Source organism: Atractosteus spatula, chromosome 2, assembly GCF_055471065.1.
Source record: "Atractosteus spatula isolate fAtrSpa1 chromosome 2, fAtrSpa1.hap1, whole genome shotgun sequence".
Lineage (NCBI taxonomy): Eukaryota > Metazoa > Chordata > Actinopteri > Semionotiformes > Lepisosteidae > Atractosteus > Atractosteus spatula.
The window spans coordinates 44,290,674-44,305,219 of record NC_142707.1 but is presented as its reverse complement, the minus strand read 5'-3'; the positions used below and the strand labels follow the sequence as shown (position 1 = coordinate 44,305,219).

The window sequence follows — 14,546 nt, the reverse complement described above, 5'->3', positions numbered from 1 at the left end:
CACTATTATGCCAGAATTGATTCTTTTTATTTCACACAGTAAGCAAAACAATTTCCCCAGGTGGTGTTGTTTTGTAAAATGTGTATTGTGGGTATTCAGCGTTTTGGTCACTGTCAGATATAATTTTATGATGACAAATCTTACACTTAACTTATTTGCAGCTTTTATAACCAGGGTTTCAAATAGCCAAAGCAATGAAACATGATCCAGTGCTGCAAATTATGTCCGATATACAGTAAGAATGTATTCATAAGAAAGCAATACATTTGGGCAATTTTATACAACACTTGACCAAACACTGTACAGCAATTTCAGTTGCATTTTTTGTTTTCCTTTCTAGCATCATAAACAAAAAATGTTTATTAGCCTTGCATGTACTGTAGATTTAAAATAGACTGAGAAATGTGACAGCTTCTGCTGATAAATAGTAAACTGAATCTATTTGTTAGAAAAAAGTGTTGATTCTAAACAATAACTCACATTTAATCAGGTTGTAGAAGGCACCAATTCACAACAGCCTAAGATAACTTATTAACTGCAGCCAAGTGAATTAATAGGGATTTAAGTGGGTTATTGCAGGTATAAGAGATAAATTCAGACTGCTGTTGAAAGGAAATTGCTTAAAAAAGTGAAAGAGATGAGCCCTTAAGCATGTATATATACAGTACCTTGCATAAATATTAAGACCCTTCCTATGATGGCCTATTGTGTGAATTTACAAAACTATGCATACTCATTTTTAAATGTAATATTTGATTTATAACTTCATTTCTCATACTAAAGACTTCTAAGAGTAAAGTAGGTTAAAGAAAATGTCAGTAAAAACTAAACACACAAAAGAGAAATGCTTTAACTGTATAAGTATTCAGTCTGTTAACTTAATATTTAGTGGAAGCACCTTTGGCAGCGATCATAGCTGCAAGCCTTTCTGGGTCTCAGCTGCATCCATAAGCTTGTTCCTTTATGCCCCACTGCTCAGTTTGGAGGGACAGTCTGATCTAATTCTAGGTGTCTTGTGCTTCTTCATGATCAACTTCACCATGCTCAAAGAACTATTAAGGGTCTTTGAAATGCATTAATAACCTTCTCTTGATCTGCACCTTTGCACATCTTTATCCCTGAGTAGTTCTGAAAGCTCCTTGGACTTCATGTTTTAATCTTTATTTGAAATTCACTACCTGACTGAGGGACATTACAGAGACAGGAGTAAACATTCTGAAATCATGTGAACCACTATTACTGCACACAGACAGAGGCTACAAAGTTAATTTTGTGGCTTATTAAGGTAATTTTGTGAACCTAAATTAATTTAGGTATGCCACAGTAAGGAGTTTCAATATTTAAGAAATGATGGCTTCTGCTATATTAAATATATATATTTGCTTATTTCTTTTTGATTTATGCCTTCAATGCATGGAGTGGGTTGTGTATATAAAAATATTATTTTCTACTTCAAAGTGCCTTGATTGCAAGCTTTAAAGAAACAAAATATAAAAACCGTGCAAGAGTCTGAATACTTTTTCAAGGCACTGTATATCATAGAATGATGTATTAAAAATTAGATAATAGCCTTTTGTTCCCTTATATAGAGAGAATTAATGCTGACCTTGATGCATCCTCCACATCCCTCTACCTTTCCCCATCTTAAGGCACTTGCTTCCCAATGCCCTTTATTGTTTCCTGATTGCACATCCCAAGGCCACAGCCAATGGGTGCATGCAGGATGAAAGTGCTGGTTAGCAAACTAGATACATTTATCATACTTGTTCTGTTTCTAAACAGGGTGTTTTTGCTTTGTTTAAACAGATCCCAGCATGCATTCTGAAATCAATGAAATATTATCTTTTACCGTTAGGCTTTCATTATTTAAGATGCTCTGTAAATTACTCTGTCATTGGTGGGCTTTATCAATTTTCAGCCTCTAAACGGTCTGCCATTTCTCCTAAACTGGACATATGCTGGATTCTGGAATGCAAGAGGGCACGTGGTGTCTACTTACTTTTATTCATTTCTTTCCATTCTAAATAGTTTGAACTGCAGTTAAATATACAATATACAAAATATACGTGCAATATACAATATACATGCAATATTTCCTTCAACAGAAGAGCCTGGTGTACCCTTACTTACACATGGTTGTAAGTATTTGTCTGAAGCAACATGAAAACTATAACCTAGACACATCTATAATGAAGAAGTGTGGTTTAGAGCAATGGTTGTTTAAGGACAGTACCAGTCTATTTTTACATTCAATGTAGCTTTTGTAATCAAACAGTTGCAATGTTTGGATGATCTGATTGAATTCATTATTAAGATAAGAAACATTTTGAGGTTCTAAGGAATTAAACTTTTATTAAAAATCTATTTTAATTCAACTACATTCACATTTGTGTATCAATATACATGCAACTTTAACTTTATTATGTGACAATAAACAGGTGCAATGTAAGGCTTTCTGAATCAATTACATTCCAATTATATTCATTGCAAACATTTTGCTCTTACAATACAAAATTACCATGATGCTCTGTTTTCCTTAGTGTTCTAAAACTCAAACACCAATGTCATTTCTTATTTGCCATTCATTTGTATTTGTAGAAAGACCTGTAAACAATGAATAAGGGTACTGAGAACCCCTGACTCTGAATGCTGTTTCTTATCGGAATCATATAAAGCATGTTTTACTTGTGAATAAAGTACTACACCAGGCTGGCGACAGCTGAAACTGCTGTCTCTGGCTGATTGTCTTGACTTCACATAAAGAGAATCAGAATTCTATTTAGCTTGCTGTGCTTTCTAGTATCGTGGCCACATTTAATTAACATTTGCACTTGTCCAGTAATTCAGGAATTAAACAAACCTTTTGGGAAGTACTTCACTTGTTTGTTTAGAAATATCCTCAGAAATAATGTTATGCAACTATACTCAACACACACAAAAAAATCCTTATGTATCTGCCAACACTTCCAGAATGTTGGATTTTGTTCATGTTTGAATGACAAAGTAGATCTTAATTTATCCACTTCTAAGCCTAACAAATAATTCAGGGTGAAACCCATAACTAGCCTGCAACTTGCTTCACTGAAATTTCTTCAATGAAAAAAACCCAAAGATAACAACAGATAATAGATCAGTTCATAGGAGAAAATCCCAGCTTCCAGCTGATACTGAAAGCTAGTGTTATGTACAGTTTTGAAGAACTGAGGTTTGATATAATAATCCAGCACATTCACCAGTCACAATCAGAGACAGATATTTATTCAGATATTTAATAATGTCTAATAACTGCTAATTTGAAACATTTAACCAACTTCCAAAGAGTGCATTTATGCTTTCTATTTTTTATCGAGTAAGATGTATTTAGACAAATAATAAAATAGTCATGTGGGCATAACAATGTTATTCACAGTTGCTGCACTTCCATTTAAATGTATTTTTCAGATGTCTGGATATACAAACACCTGGTTATGAGATGCTAATGCGAAAAGAATACAATGGAACAGAATATATTTCTATTATAATGGCTGAACAACTAAGCCATGAACAAAAAATGAGATGCTTTGCACACCTGCTAGAAGTCTCACCTGTAAGGGTCTGTCACACTTCTGGCCCCCAACCACCTTCACAACTACATCCAACTCAATGAAGGATCAGATTTTGATGTCAAGAATACACCAGCAAAGAGGTCAAAAGATCTTACTCTCAAAAAATATATAAAAAAACGAAATTTTGACAGCAAAACTGTATTGCTGGCAGAACTATTAAAGCATAACAACCTCCTACCCCAAAAGTCAATTTGAAAAACTCAATAGACAGACAAAGAGGTCGGCAGTCAGGGATATGCTTCTCCCATCCTTTCCTAAGCCGTGAAACAAAAGCCTTAAATGGCAATGTCAAACTAAACTTTGGATTGTTACATGATCCATTATTGCTGAAGTATTGTGGTCTTAAGATGTTTATATCCACTAATAATAATACTTGCAATGATGTTTTGAAGCACAAAATGGGAATGGTACTCTAGATCAATGAGGTAGTTTTAAGATTTCAATAAAATCAAGTGCTCTGAAGGCTATTTTTTAAAAGAAACAATGGGGATTTTCAAACCAAATGCCTAACACCAGTATTAATTAATAAATCAATATCTATCATAGACTTTGGCATTTTCTGTAGGTCATTATTTGATATTTCATTATTAAGAGATTGTGCTAATCTGTTATGATTTATTATAATTTCAACACAGTTAATCTGCAATATTTACAATCTGGTAGTGCACAGAAATTAAAAACCAAAGCAGTTAATTCCAGTTTAATGAGTTCATTTGCACATGGAAATAGGTGGTTTTATTCAATGAACAGGTGTCTAACTAGTCTTGATACAACACTTTACACATTATTTTAAAAGAAAAAGAGAATAATGATGATTCTAGGAACTGCAATTGAAACTGTAAATGTAATTTTTGATCTTTAGGACCTTTAGAGAGATAGAACCCAGAAAAGATAATGACAAGACAGTCAGCATGTGTGCAGGACAGAGTGTAATTATTTCAGATTTAGCAGATAACAATCTGAAATCTTGATTCTGCCTGGAAAGGGCAGCTACTGATGACCTCAAACTCTATGGAAGGATCTTGAATCACCTACAAAAAAGTGGTCACAGTGTACCCCCACAGGGGCTGATTTCATTGTCCTTTTGTGCTTCAGAGACCTTTCAAAAAGTCACAGGTGTCCTAATATGATTTAGTCAATCTACAATCTCTACTGCTATCCATGCTATCTATTCAGCTGCATTGATAAAAACGATTAAGCATTACATTACTATCATACTACATCAGGAATAACAGAAACATATAGTATTAAAAGCCAGGTAAGATATATTTTGATTTTTCTAAGTAATCAGAGACATTTGCTCACATGGTATAGTCTGGTATAACACCAAAATACATGAATGGGTACGGGTTGCATTCTTTTAATGCTTTTCTCAATTTGTGACACATCATATTATATCATCTTTCTGTCTGGAGAAAAGCATAGGTGGATATTACAACCAGTGTATTAGTAGACAAGTGTTTTCATAATATCTATACAATTCCAAGCAAATAAAAAAATATATGTATGTTGTTCTATAACTGTTGTTATGAATGATATTTTCCTTATTTGCTTAAAAGACATAATCTTTTACTTTGTGCCTGTAATGTAGTGTTACCATGCCAAGCAATTATCACTTAATATTAACTGAACTGTTAACAGTTTCTACAACTAAAGATATAAATATCCAATTAAGTTCTGACACTTCGAAATGAATACTGATTCCAGATATTAAAATCAGCCTGAACATTTGACTAAACATTAAAGAACTTTATAATACAGCTATACCAGAATCAAGGTTTTTGCATCTTCTGCTACCTTACAGCTGAATTACTGTAAGTCACCCTGGAAAAGTCTGTTTCTTAAATAATTTACTGTATTAACGACACCACTATGAAATTTACTTTTACAGATGACTGGAGATTGTAAATTTGCAATGCACTCTTTGCTTTTAACACTTTGCAGTGAGTTTCAAAGGGCTCACAACAAAATATGCAAATCCCTTATACACAGAGAATTAACGTGATAAAGTGAACTTTCAGATGACTAAAATGGAGTTTTGCTGCCTAAACAGACACAGTGTGTGCTTCAAGGCAATCACCAGATTGTGATTAGGACTTTCATGGCATGTCGTATCATGCAAAACCCAGCTAGAGGTTTGAATGTCAGTGTAAGTGAGAAAGGACAGGCCGAAGAAGTGCCTCATTTTAACCACTGCAGTCTCCTCCTGAGGAGGGTTCCAGGGCAAGAACCACCACTGACATATAACTCATAAGCATAATTAGAAGTATATTCTTCCACCACTTCTGAATGTGCATTGAGTATTTCTAATGTAATGTGTTAGGTATTCTGTTGTTTCTTTGAACAATGTAAAGTTTATTTATCATTACTGTCAAGCAAAGTGAAGGAGAAAATCTCATTATCAGAAAAATGTACTGAATTATATTTCTCATTAATAAATTCCTGTCCAAATAGTTTTTTTTTTGTCAAAGAGTGTAATGTGAGCAGTAATGATCAGGGATTTTTTCAATAGAATTATTTATGTTATGACTTCACCATATTAGTCAAAGCATAACTGAATTGTGTTAATTAACATATCCTGTTCCCTTCCTATTAAGGTTGTCAATGCTGTATAATTTGTTCTCTACAATAATGCTATTTTTATAAAACTGTCTCTCATATCTCCACAAACAACATAAACTGACGAATATAAAGACGATTACAGAACTTTATACATAAACCGGAAGTTTATCATGGCTAAATATTTAGTGATTACAACTACCCTTGTACAAGTACAGGCAGTAAAAGCCATCTTTGATTAAAGGTTAGATCATGGAACCCAGCAAAGCAGTTATTTTTATTAGACAAATTGGAGAAGCAATTACCAGATTTATAGTGGGCAAGACAGCAATTCAGTCCTAAGAGGGTTAATTTACACTGTCGCAAAATCTTGTATTTCAGTGGCCAACTGCTGTGCATTAAATTATGCAAATAAGAAAAGCAAAGTAATTTAGAGAAGGGAGAAGTGGTTCCACAGTTACAAGCTGTGTAATTAGATCTGTACTCTGCATTTCAAAGCCTGCTCTGGTCTCTGGTGTTGTAGAGCTACAGTGATGGAAGGGAGTTACCTAACCCTTTCCACACCAACAAAGGATGAATAAGGGTTTTATATATTTAATATTTAGAACAGAACATGATTTAGGAAGGTATGAGCTAGGCAGAACGATGCAGTAAAAGAGAGCTTGCCTGCACATTTTCTAAAATGTAAAGGAAATAAGGATAACAGACTACAGTCGTGAATGAGGCAAATTTGTGAATGCAGATATAATGATCTCAGTGAAGTACTGTATTACAACAACTTCCTTAAAACAAGCAGACTCTAGTAAATATTTTATTGAGCAGTTTACAGGAGATTAAGGGTGCTGTTTGATCATTAAAAAAACTGTAGCACAACTAAAACTCAAAGCAACATACCAATTATGAGAAACAAGACTTTGTCACACAGGGACTTCCTCTTAATTGACACATGCATTTAAAATGCAAGTCGCAATGGCCACTGGAAATTCAATTTACACAAAAGTACTAATACTTCAATAAATAAAGATGCATCTTAACAACAAATACAGCTCTAAAAAATACAGTCAAACAAGTCAGAAAAACACAAGTTAAAATGTTTTGCTTAATTAGATGCTATTAGATGCTATGTTTTGCTTAATTAGATGTACTAAATTCATTTTAATGTAACTGACAAACTCAAAATCAGAAAAAAAATTGTAATTGGCTTGTAATTGAAATGAGAAGCCGTTAACCCAATTTTTTTTCTTGTCCTGCGAATATTATTTAATTTATAAGACGTATAAAAATACTTAAGTAGACCCTATGGAGAGAGACAGTAGTTCACCAAAGTGCCTGCAGGCTGCATAGAGGCACTGTCATTTCTTCTGACCTTAAGAGAGTATACAGTACATGTCAGGTTTAGTTGGTAGTAGAGTTTGGGTTATCTAATTATATACTGTCATGCACATAAGTTGCCTGAACATCAATATTTTGACAGTTACTTATGCCACAGTACCAAGAGTATAAAAAATCAACAAAAAAGGAAGTAGTTTAGTTTTCAATGGCTAGATAAGAGGAATAAATAATGGCCAAAGCATGTAACCTTTCAGACAAGTGAGAGCAAAGCCACCCAAAACAACATTTATTTTCAGAGAACAGGACACAATATGCTAAAGGGAGTATCCCCCCTTAATCTTGATAGGACAAATCCTTCATTTTTAAATACGCATAGATGGAATTAGGACGTTAGTTTTAGAGGGCTAAATTGGAGAAATGTTCTGATTGACTATGAACCAGTAAAGACACAAAAGAACAGGAATCGTTATATGCTCAGTCTGTCAGCTGTAAGAGAGAATCTTGGCAGCATTCTGAACCAGTTGTTAATCAATTTCAAGAGCAGGAAAAAGTGCAGTCTACCTGAGATGGTGAAAAGATGATTTCACTGCAGCAGAAGCATGCACATCATAGCCTGAAGTAGCGATTAACTGAACTCCAAGAATTTCTACTGGATGGGGGATGGATGAAATGTGCCAACTACCGAAAAATGAGGTAGAGGATGCAAGCGATAGAAGGTGGAATATTCTTTGTAATAAGAGTGGCTGAAATAGCTACAATTCTGGTTTAAAGTTTTATATCTTGGATCAACAATCATTTTTCAACCTATTTGGCTATTTTCTTTAATGCATTGTTATTGTGTATACAGCATGCAATATAATTAAATACAATGTAATTAATACAAAATAAATTTGCTGGGTTCGGACATGCACTCAAATAATAATTACTAGACCATAGCCCCAAAAGTTTCTCCTTATAAGACATGCATTTGAGACCTGTAGATCTGGTCAGGGTTTAGTATGTCAGGCTGATGAGCCCTAATAGTGGCTGATCTGTTCTCTGTTGCTGCTAATGTTGCCTTTATCAGAACTCTATTTAGACAGTTCTGAATTTCAGCATTTTGAAATGGTGAGAACACATACCAATAATTCATATGCATATATTATCGGCTCATGATGGTTAAAAAGCCATAGTCTGGTTTCAGATTGTTTTCTGATTCAGAGTCCTTGCAATGTAAAAGGTCAGTTCTGTCTATTCTCTGTCCCTGGGTTTCATTAACATTTCACCATGGGCCTTCAAGTGTTTTCTAAAATTAAGCTGTATTAGAACAGGAAATCTGTCAGTGGATCTCCAGTAACAGCATCTTGTGCTTTTGATGCTATTAACAAATAGCAAGACTTTTTTCTAGATTCCAAGCTAATTAGATTTTACTTTCAACACATAAGGCTGTCCATCACTTTGCTCCACCATTGTAACATAATAATTATCTACCAATGTACCCAGCCATCAAAGAATATTTTAGGCTCTAGGGAACACACTCTGTGATAAAGAGGTGTCTGAGTTTTCAGTAACAGTGTGTTTCTTGTTGACGTCACACAATACTGTGACTTTTAAATCCAGGGTGAAAGAAGAAAGTACAGATCCAACATGCCAATTGTTGAATGTGGAACAGGTGTAAAAATGTCAAGGATAAATCACAGCAAATGCCTACGTCAAAACACCACACCATAATTATCAGTGAAATTTGACACAAATACAGTCTAATGGGCAGTATGATTAAAACTCAGAACAGGTGCCACTTTTACTGCACAATGGGTTGTGGAACGCTGGAGCAACATGCCCTGTTGTCAAAACTGATACCTTGACGTCTTTCAAGAAACTGCTAGATGAGATGGAAAAGGACCTAAATGGGCTAACTGGCTCCTTTCATTTGCATAAATTCTTATGTAATCATATTTAAAAATAGGAATAATGCCTGAAAATACAAAGTGTAATGTTTAGATTTTACTGGGTTTTTTTCTATTTATACCCCTTGATGGCTGTGGATAGTCAATTATAAAAGTTTCTTTGTGAGATATTACAAGCAGAATTCTGCAGCTCAATTCAAAAGGTAAAGCAGATGGAAACATTAAACAGTTTTAAAAAAAAGATTGAATCTGCAGAACGTAACATTTATATATTAGTGCTTAATAGAATATAAAAAATGCTGGATTTGATAGGGTAGCTTGCAGCTTTAATGTGAACATCTGTAGCAAGCATGAGAATAAGGGTATGAAACGAGACAGAGACAGCTGTCGTGTTTGCAGTGGAGTGAGGATTTTCTTCCTTTTAATACTCCTGCAAATGCTATTTTTGTAAGCATCTGGTGCTCCTTTGGCTCCATCTGTGATCAATTAACTTAGCAGTACTTAATTTTCCTACCTGAACTGTCCAGAAGCTTCTTAACTGCCTTTTGACAGTAATTAACCATTAACCAAGTAGCGTTAATTAAGCATCCAATTTCATTAAACAATGTGTTTCCCACTTACTGATCAAGACATAGATACATTAGTCAAAGAGACTTTTACATTTTGCTTTTATGTTTCTTTTAGGATTGTTCTAGGTTGATTTCAATTCACACTGCCCTAAAAATAATTTTTAAAAAGTGTATTTTGATAAACATTAGATGATTATAATGGGCTGTTTTTTATTTATCCTGTCATTATCATAAGTGGCTGTTTCAAAAAGAAGTATATAATGCATTTTCAGAAAATTATACATGCTTTGCTATTTTATCTACAGTACACGCAATATCATCTGTTGAAGGTAAGACGACAGCAGAATTCATCTTTGAAATTAATGGCTCAAATATTTCACAGACAACTTCAAGAAAATATTTAGATGAATAGAAAAAATTTTAGAATCTCCAACCAAAACAAAACTTTTTATTCAAGGATGTTTACATGTTTAATTATTTTCTAGTTATATTCCACTTATGTTAAATTCAAGGCTAACGTGTAAAAATACATTAGTTTGGTAACCACAGCTGCTCTGTGTATAATGGGTTTTCTGAATATGTATTATGTAACTGAACTAGTACATTAACAATAACTTTAATTTCTCATAAGTAGATATTAGATACTGCCTTCCTGATCCGTTTACTGAAAAGCTACCGAAGGAAAACGACTGCCAATCAGTCATGCTTAAACAAACAGAGTTCAGGTTTTTGAAAGCCACTCTGTCCACACTGGAAAATTTGATGAGTTTTGCCTATAATTACACCCACAATCAATATTTGTGCATTATCCCAATGAACACATTTCAGTTTACTTAAAGGTTATTTATCTTGTCTCTTGATCTCCTCTGCCTTGTTATTATACATTTTCAAAATGCCCTGCAAGAGTACTATTTTCCACTTTAAAATTAGTGGAAAAGTGAATGCATAATTGCTTGTCATTGAAAATACATAACATCATCTAGTCTGATTAAATGTAGAGAGTTAGAAAGATGAGACAGAATTAGAAAAATGAACTGTTTTATTGCAAATTATAGCACCTCATAATCAGTTGAATTTACCTTTTCCTTTAATGGGAACTATAGCACAGGAATGTTATTTTCTATGACCCAGTGAACTATAGATGTTTAAACTCACTAAATCTCAACTATATTGCACACAAAGACAAGATAAGAGCTTAAAAGAAAATGGCAGTGGGCGCTGATATAAAAATACTCTTCATCCCCCTGAGGCTTTTAAAAAGCAGATTTAATTATACTAAAGTAATAGCACAAATCTGATATGTGCACTATAATCTTATTACATAATCTTTATTGAAGTTGAGCGCAACAGCTTTATATAAATTTAAATGGCATATCGAAGAATGCATTGACAAACATCACATTTGCAAGTTTGAAAACCTTTTGGAATGTCATTGTTTTACAGTACAAGGCAGCTTTTCAGAAGGGCAGCATTAAGGCACCTGTGCCATACTAAAGGTTTTCAAATGTCAGCAGTCACTAAACAAAAGAAATTTCAAATGAAACGTCAGAATTCTTCATGTAAATTACACAATAAGGTCAAGATAGTTGTCCAGTTTGGCAGTACAAGGTTATTTCTGTTTTGCTAAGCTGCATCAGCATAACAAAGTATTATACTTCCAGAATCTGTCACATCATTGCAACACATACAAAATGTGAAACATTTACAACATTGGCTTCTTTCAGTACTTTACATGATAGACACCAAGAGCCAGTACAAGTAAGAAAGACAGGGAAATAAATGTGCCATATCAACACTGATTCATGGATACAGAACCAATGTAAATGTAATACAAGATCAAACGCAATATAACACGTACATGGCAGCTACATGGCTTCTGCATCATACTAAAATGATAAAATGCACAAAATATAGTAAGGTTTTGTATACAAAGAAAGAGCACTTCTTTATTCCATCCAGCATCAGGGCGTAATGTTCAATAAACCTTTGCTTATAAAAGTAAAACAGTTAAATTAATAATCATGTCAACAAATGTTATGCAATCTGCAGAGAGAGCGGTGCACTTTAATTTTGAAAATTACAAACCCAAAGAGGAGTAATGACATTCTTACTTGCGATAAGGCACAATACTCTGCACTATAAGATCTTTGTGGATGTGACCCAATACTGGCCACTGAAATGAATACCAATGGATGGTCGTTCACACTGCATTTATCGTAATTCTTTGCAAAGCTAACAGCATCTTTCTTCTGGCTTTGTCTCCAGAAAATGCTGAAATCAAAGAAACAGCTGAAAATTTACAGAGTAAAGATGTGCACTACAAGTGTTATCAGAGTCTCTCATCATGGGATGTTTTACGGAGCTGCCAATTTTATGTCAGTCTCGCTGCTATCAAAGGAGCTCTTCCCTAGTGCCAAGGAAACTCATCAATAAAGGGGAAAAGGCCAGGTTCTTCTAATTTGCAATGCAAACTGAAACACCCTAAAAAAACAATTGCCAGTGGTACCCATGCCTTCCCTATGAAGCACGCAAACATAGATGAACACTTTATGTGATTTCTTATGCAAGGCCTACAAGCAATTATTATGCTCAAACAGACTTAAGTCACTGCCGCCTATAAGAAAATAAAGTACACATCTATTACTATGCAAATGCCAGTAATTAAGTGGCTAACAATTATACTGCTGCAGATGCTGCTAGATTTAGAGGCCACAGGTTTTAACACATTTTTCCAAAAGGTCCTCATGCTGCGCTGCTAATTTAAATGTCAAGGTCAGTTCTTTGTCTAAATCTATTTTTCTCTTATTGTTAGACGTCTATGTGTCCAGTAATTTATGTACAAAGACAAAGCTGGTGAATGCACTGCCGTACTCATGCATTCACAAGTACAATACTGTATACATTCAGGGTTCCATATTGAGAAGAGGATCAGGTTTTTCAAATAGATAAAATGGTAATCACTTAAGAAATTATATCAGGTGTTACAGATACTGACAAACTAAAAATATTTCATTTTTTATTTACAAACAACACATACCATGTGAAACTATTTTTGTGTTTCCAGTATTAATAAAGAAATATTATCTCAACATCTCTTATACTGAAGGCATTTTCAATGATACCTTTATATAAGCAGAGTGACAAATCAATCAAAAATATTCACCAATAAAATGTGGTCTTTTTCCACATTTTATTGTGTTATAATATGGATTCATAATGTATTTAACTGGAATTTTTTTGCCATTGATTAGCACAAAACACTTTATAATGTCAAAGTGAAAACAAAATTCTACAGAACTTCCTAAATTAACTCTGAATAAAAATAACTTGCAGTCCTGTGTATTTACTTTTGCAGTGAAGTCGTGGAACATACCTACCAAAAGCAGTGTCTATCATAACATACTATACAGTGAAGAAAGGATACAGCACTGAAAATGTTTAATATATGCTTATTAGATGCATTAACTAAAACAATAGTTTTCATACTTTGAATCCCAGTTTACACAAAAGAAAACTAACATGAATCACTCATTTAAATAACAAAACATTAAACGTTGGAGTATATAGCGAATACACATCAACACAAGACTATTGTATGTTTCATTAGCTGTGTAAAAAAAGGCATACTTTTGCTTTTCTGTGCATCACTTACAGGACCATGTGTTTTGGGTTTGCAGAGCATTAAGCAAAGGTTGATGTCCCATTAATCTGGAAATAATGCAAATTGTCCCAATGTTGCTGGCAACATGTACCATAAATGGTAAAAAACATTCTTCTATGTAAGGAAAAAAACAAACAGTAATCCTTAAAAACAAATTGTTTTTTTGTCTAGTTTCAATGTTTAAAGAACAGCTGCTGTAGAACCTTGAAGATTGATGCTGTAGATTCTTACGTTCCAGAAAAAATCACGATGGGTTGGACTTGCATAGGAGGAGTGGTGGTGGACCAATTACAATCAATGGTTCCTTTATATCATACATTTCACAATAGTTATGTATTGTCATTATACTTGTGTGTAACACTACAGAGATTGTTTATCAGATGAAAGATTAAACTGAATATTGATATCCTGTGTTCATAGAAGATCCTACAGAAAGTGCTGTAAGTATATCAAAGGAGCTAGATAAAGATTATTAAAGGCTTTGAAGTCCAAATAGTTGAATCAATGAAGAAACATAACTGCACTTCATAAAATGATTATATATATGATTTTATAAAATGATTATAAAAACAACATCCTGTTAAAAATGGTTAACCAATTATATATATATATTAGGATAACAGATACAAATGGAAAAGATAATAAGAGGTAATAATAAATAAAAGTTTTTTTCAGTATTATAACAGAATGAAAGAATGATAAAGGATTATGTAAAGCACCTCAGCAATAATAATGGTAAACACTTAAAGACTATGGTACTGTTTGTTTCTTGAGAAACAGATTCAGAATTTCACTTAAATTATTTACCAAGGAAAAAAAAGAGAAAGTGCATGAGCAAAGATAAAATCTTTGGCTTCAGGTGCTGAATAGTACATACAGAGGTATTCACAGAATGTTAACAAAAAAAAACATGTGACAGTCAGGGCAGGAGTTA

The 14,546-nt window shown here is 33.7% G+C and overlaps 1 protein-coding gene across 1 annotated transcript in view; it reads right to left on the bottom strand.

The window, feature by feature from the left end:
* Positions 1-14,546, bottom strand: part of ascc3 (activating signal cointegrator 1 complex subunit 3) — a 382,719-nt gene that overhangs the window by 146,715 nt on the left and 221,458 nt on the right. The gene's annotated exons all lie outside the window — the stretch shown is intronic.